The sequence below is a fragment of the Salmo salar genome, chromosome 20, assembly GCF_965601325.2.
Source record: "Salmo salar chromosome 20, fSalSal1, whole genome shotgun sequence".
Classification (NCBI taxonomy): Eukaryota; Metazoa; Chordata; class Actinopteri; order Salmoniformes; family Salmonidae; genus Salmo; species Salmo salar.
The window spans coordinates 84,973,984-84,979,983 of NC_138310.1; the positions used below are offsets into that span (position 1 = coordinate 84,973,984).

General features: G+C 43.3%; 1 protein-coding gene across 1 annotated transcript in view; it reads right to left on the bottom strand.

Annotated features, from left to right (window-relative positions):
* The window catches only part of LOC106581435 (cilia- and flagella-associated protein 337), a 36,371-nt gene that overhangs the window by 23,757 nt on the left and 6,614 nt on the right, over window positions 1-6,000 (bottom strand).

Sequence of the window (6,000 nt, forward strand, 5' to 3'; positions counted from 1 at the left end):
ACATGAGTTCAGTTGGAGTTTGTTCTCTGTTGACTGTGAAAAGTCATCCATCTATCCCTCTCTCATCTCTCCCTTCCTCTCTCTCGCCACCTCTCTCTCCCTCTTTTCCAAACGTCCTCTCTCTCTCTCTCCTCTCTCTCTCTTTGTCTCTCTCTCTCTCTCTTCCAAATGTCCCCTCTCTCTCTCTCTCTCTCTCTCCTCTCTCTCTCTCTCTCTCTCTCTCTCTCTCTCTCTCTCTCTCTCTCTCTCTCTCTCTCTCTCCCTCCCTCCCTCCCTCCCTCCCTCCCTCCCTCCCTCCCTCGTGGTTTGGGGGTATGATAAACCCTCATGTCTAATCATCAACAGCCACTGTTTCTGAACTTCAGACGAACACCACTTTGCACCCCAGAGATATATACACACACACACACACGCATGCACAGATGCACACAGGAACACACACACTCTGCCTGTAAAATGTCAATTAGCTAATCCTTTTTATGTTCCCTGTCATCTCCTCTGTTCCCTTTGTTGTTATTTATTGTTTGTTGTTGTGGTAACACTTTACTTGACACCCAGCATCATAACACTTTATAACACGGTTATAACCATGTCATAATATGTCATAACACTTTATAACACTGTCATAACCATGCCATAATGTCATAACACTTTATAACAGTCATAACCATGTCATAATATGTCATAACACTTTATACACAGTCATAACCATGTCATAATATGTCATAACCATACAAGCATTCCGCTAATGACATCTGCTAAACATGCGTATGTGACCAACAAAATTTGATCTGATTTCATAACACTGTCATAACACTGTCATAACACTGTGATATTTAGACCTGTCGCGTTATTTTATGGCTGGTTATGACACCTACATAAGAGTGTCAAAACCCACAACCCTACCATGGTAGTTTCTTTATGGCTGGTTATGACACCCATAAAAACCTACCACACAAGGCAAAAGATTCCATTACACCATAGCCTATGTGTCAACAGTATGTTTATGTTATATAACATGTTCTGAAATTACAATTGTAATAGTAATTGTGCACACATTGATGTCAGACAATCACCTGCCCCAATGCTCTGTTGCTGATGTCTGGGATGAATGCAGGAGCAGATTTCAGGAGCAGGACAAGACACCCTCGTTTTGACCTGATATAAGGGCATGTACGTGATAGGCCTATCTGGCCTTTTTGGCTTATATGATTATGGTCATAATGCTTCTTGGCAGTGTTATAAAGTGTATTTTCTTAGTCCAAGTAAAGTGACACAGGATGGTCATAATGCTTTATAAAGTGTATTTTCTTCAAGTTATTTAAAATATGATTTAAAAAAAACATGACTATAAAGAATTCATTACAACAACAACAAAGGATTTAAGTAATAAACGTTCAACTAAAAGGTAAACTTCTTGGCAGGGAAAAAACTAATTTGAAAAAATTGGGGTTTTGACACTCTGATGTAGGTGTCATAACCAGCCATAAAATAATACAATAGTCACAACAGGTGAAATATATGGGTTATGACAACTTATGTCATCTCTTATGACGTGTTATGTGTTATAACATGGTTATACATGGTTATGACGAGTTGTGTGTTATGACGTGTTATGTGTTATAACATGGTTATACATGGTTATGACGAGTTATGTGTTATGACATGGTTATGGCGTGTTATGACATGGTTATGACGTGTTATGACATGGTAATGACGTGTTATGACAAGTTATGTCAGCTATTATGATGTGTTATGACGTGTTGTGTTATGCCATGGTTATGACGTGTTGTGTTATGACATGGGTATGACATGTTATGACATGGTTATGACGTGTTGTGTTATGACATGGGTATGACATGTTATGACATGGTTATGACGTGTTGTGTTATGACATGGGTATGACATGTTATGACATGGTTATGACGTGTTGTGTTATGACATGGGTATGACATGTTATGACATGGTTATGACATGTTATGACATGGTTATGACATGTTATGGACGTGTTAGGACATGGTTATGACATGATATGACGTGTTAGGACATGGTTATGACATGTTATAACGTGTTAGGACATGGTTATGACATGATATGACGTGTTAGGGACATGGTTATGACATGATATGACGTGTTAGGACATGGTTATGACATGTTATGACGTGTTAGGACATGGTTATGACATGATATGACGTGTTAGGACATGGTTATGACATGATATGACGTGTTAGGACATGGTTATGACATGTTATGACGTGTTAGGACATGGTTATGACATGATATGACGTGTTAGGACATGGTTATGACATGATATGACGTGTTAGGACATGGTTATGACATGTTATGACGTGTTAGGACATGGTTATGACATGATATGACGTGTTAGGACATGGTTATGACATGTTATGACGTGTTAGGACATGGTTATGACATGTTATGACGTGTTAGGACATGGTTATGACATGTTATGACGTGTTAGGACATGGTTATGACATGTTATGACGTGTTAGGACATGGTTATGACATGTCTATGACGTGTTATGGCGCTGGGTGACAAGTGTTACCGTTGTTGTTTATTCAAATTTTTGTTCTCGTTATCCCCTATGTGAGGATGACCCCCTCAGCAGAGCTGTGTGCGTGCGTGCGTGTGTGTGTGTGTGTGTGGTGTGTGTGCGTGCGTACAGGGTAAGAGGCTATATCCTGAATCAGCTAATTGGTGATCTGTCTACTCTGTGTCTGTGTGGGTTTATGTATAATTGGTGACTAGGAGCATGAGAGGGCCCGAGGACGAATGACCCATTGTGTTTCCATGACACCACAGAACCCGTAACCGCGATGACAGGCTGAGTAAGCGCTGAGGACGGCTGTCACCCCCGGGTGCTAAGGTGAGTCTGTGTATCCGGGGACGGACAAACGTTCAGGGTGACACCGTGTGTGTGTGTGTGTGTGTGTGTGATGTCCGCATGTCATCCGGACAGAGGGATCAAAACAGGCTGGCATTATCCTCCTAGCTAGTTATTCAGACAGCAGTAGTGACATGCTGACTCTCAACTGAGAAGTGTTGAGGCATCACTTTAACTCCTGCAGTAAGCACTTTACCAACCAAGCTCATTTGCATATTAATTGATGGTGTACTTCAAAGAGCCTGGGGTTATGCAAATCAACAGAAAGCAGTCTGGGAAATGTCAACCAGCAACACCGACATGTTAATCAATGGGACTTGTAGGCTAATTAATCAGAGGTGCGCTTGTGTTTGTACGAGGGTGTGTGTTGGTGTGGACATGTTGTTTGTTAGAGGGGATGTGTTGGTGTGGACATGTTGTTTGTTAGAGGGGATGTGCTGGTGTGGACATGTTGTTTGTTAGAGGGGATGTGTTGGTGTGGACATGTTGTTTGTAAGAGGGGATGTGTTGGTGTGGACATGTTGTTTGTTAGAGGGGATGTGTTGGTGTGGACATGTTGTTTGTTAGAGGGGATGTGTTGGTGTGGACATGTTTGTAAGAGGGGATGTGTTGGTGAGGACATGTTGTTTGTTAGAGGGGATGTGTTGGTGTGGACATGTTGTTTGTTAGAGGGGGGATGTGTTGGTGTGGACATGTTGTTTGTTAGAGGGGATGTGTTGGTGTGGACATGTTGTTTGTTAGAGGGGATGTGTTGGTGTGGACATGTTGTTTGTTAGAGGGGATGTGTTGGTGTGGACATGTTGTTTGTAAGAGGGGAGGTGTTTGGTGTGGACATGTTGTTTGTAAGAGGGGATGTGTTGGTGTGGACATGTTGTTTGTTAGAGGGGATGTGTTGGTGTGGACATGTTGTTTGTTAGAGGGGATGTGTTGGTGTGGACATGTTGTTTGTTAGAGGGGATGTGTTGGTGTGGACACGTTGTTTGTTAGAGGGGATGTGTTGGTGTGGACATGTTGTTTGTAAGAGGGGATGTGTTGGTGTGGACATGTTGTTTGTAAGAGGGGATGTGTTGGTGAAGACATGTTGTTTGTTAGAGGGGATGTGTTGGTGAGGACATGTTGTTTGTTAGAGGGGATGTGTTGGTGTGGACATGTTGTTCGTAAGAGGGGATGTGTTGGTGTGGACATGTTGTTTGTTAGAGGGGATGTGTTGGTGTGGACATGTTGTTTGTTAGAGGGGATGTGTTGGTGTGGACATGTTGTTTGTTAGAGGGGATGTGTTGGTGTGGACATGTTGTTTGTTAGAGGGGGGATGTGTTGGTGTGGGACATGTTAGGGATTGTTTGTTAGAGGGGATGTGTTGGTGTGGACAGGTTGTTTGTTAGAGGGGATGTGTTGGTGTGGACATGTTTGTAAGAGGGGATGTGTTGGTGAGGGACATGTTGTTTGTTAGAGGGGATGTGTCTGGTGTGGACATGTTGTTTGTTAGAGGGGATGTGTTGGTGTGGACATGTTTGTAAGAGGGGATGTGTTGGTGAGGACATGTTGTTTGTTAGAGGGGATGTGTTGGTGTGGACATGTTGTTTGTTAGAGGGGATGTGTTGGTGTGGACATGTATGTTTGTTAGAGGGGATGTGTTGGTGTGGACATGTTGTTTGTTAGAGGGGATGTGTTGGTGTGGACATGTTGTTTGTTAGAGGGGATGTGTTGGTGTGGACATGTTGTTTGTTAGAGGGGATGTGTTGGTGTGGACATGTTGTTTGTAAGAGGGGATGTGTTGGTGTGGACATGTTGTTTGTTAGAGGGGATGTGTTGGTGTGGACATGTTGTTTGTTAGAGGGGATGTGTTGGTGTGGACATGTTGTTTGTTAGAGGGGATGTGTTGGTGTGGACATGTTGTTTGTTAGAGGGGATGTGTTGGTGTGGACATGTTGTTTGTTAGAGGGGATGTTGTTGGTGAGGGACACGTTGTTTGTTAGAGGGGATGTGTTGGTGTGGACATGTTGTTTGTAAGAGGGGATGTGTTGGTGTGGACATGTTGTTTGTAAGAGGGGATGTGTTGGTGAGGACATGTTGTTTGTTAGAGGGGATGTGTTGGTGAGGACATGTTGTTTGTTAGAGGGGATGTGTTAGTGTGGACATGTTGTTCGTAAGAGGGGATGTGTTGGTGTGGACATGTTTTGTTAGAGGGGATGTGTTGGTGTGGACATGTTGTTTGTTAGAGGGGATGTGTTGGTGTGGACATGTTGTTTGTTAGAGGGGATGTGTTGGTGTGGACATGTTGTTTGTTAGAGGGGATGTGTTGGTGTGGACATGTTGTTTGTTAGAGGGGATGTGTTGGTGAGGACATGTTGTTTGTTAGAGGGGATGTGTTGGTGTGGACATGTTGTTTGTTAGAGGGGATGTGTTGGTGTGGACATGTTGTTTGTAAGAGGGGATGTGTTGGTGAGGACATGTTGTTTGTTAGAGGGGATGTGTTGGTGAGGACATGTTGTTTGTTAGAGGGGATGTGTTGGTGTGGACATGTTGTTTGTTAGAGGGGATGTGTTGGTGTGGACATGTTGTTTGTAAGAGGGGATGTGTTGGTGTGGACATGTTGTTTGTAAGAGGGGATGTGTTGGTGTGGACATGTTGTTTGTTAGAGGGGATGTGTTGGTGTGGACATGTTGTTCGTAAGAGGGGATGTGTTGGTGTGGACATGTTGTTTGTTAGAGGGGATGTGTTGGTGTGGACATGTTGTTTGTTAGAGGGGATGTGTTGGTGTGGACATGTTGTTTGTTAGAGGGGATGTGTTGGTGTGGACATGTTTTTTGTGTTGGTGTGGACATGTTGTTTGTTAGAGGGGATGTGTTGGTGTGGACATGTTGTTTGTTAGAGGGGATGTGTTGGTGAGGACATGTTGTTTGTTAGAGGGGATGTGTTGGTGTGGACATGTTGTTTGTAAGAGGGGATGTGTTGGTGTGGTCATGTTGTTTGTTAGAGGGGATGTGTTGGTGTGGACATGTTGTTTGTTAGAGGGGATGTGTTGGTGTGGACATGTTGTTTGTTAGAGGGGATGTGTTGGTGTGGACATGTTGTTTGTTAGAGGGGATGTGTTGGT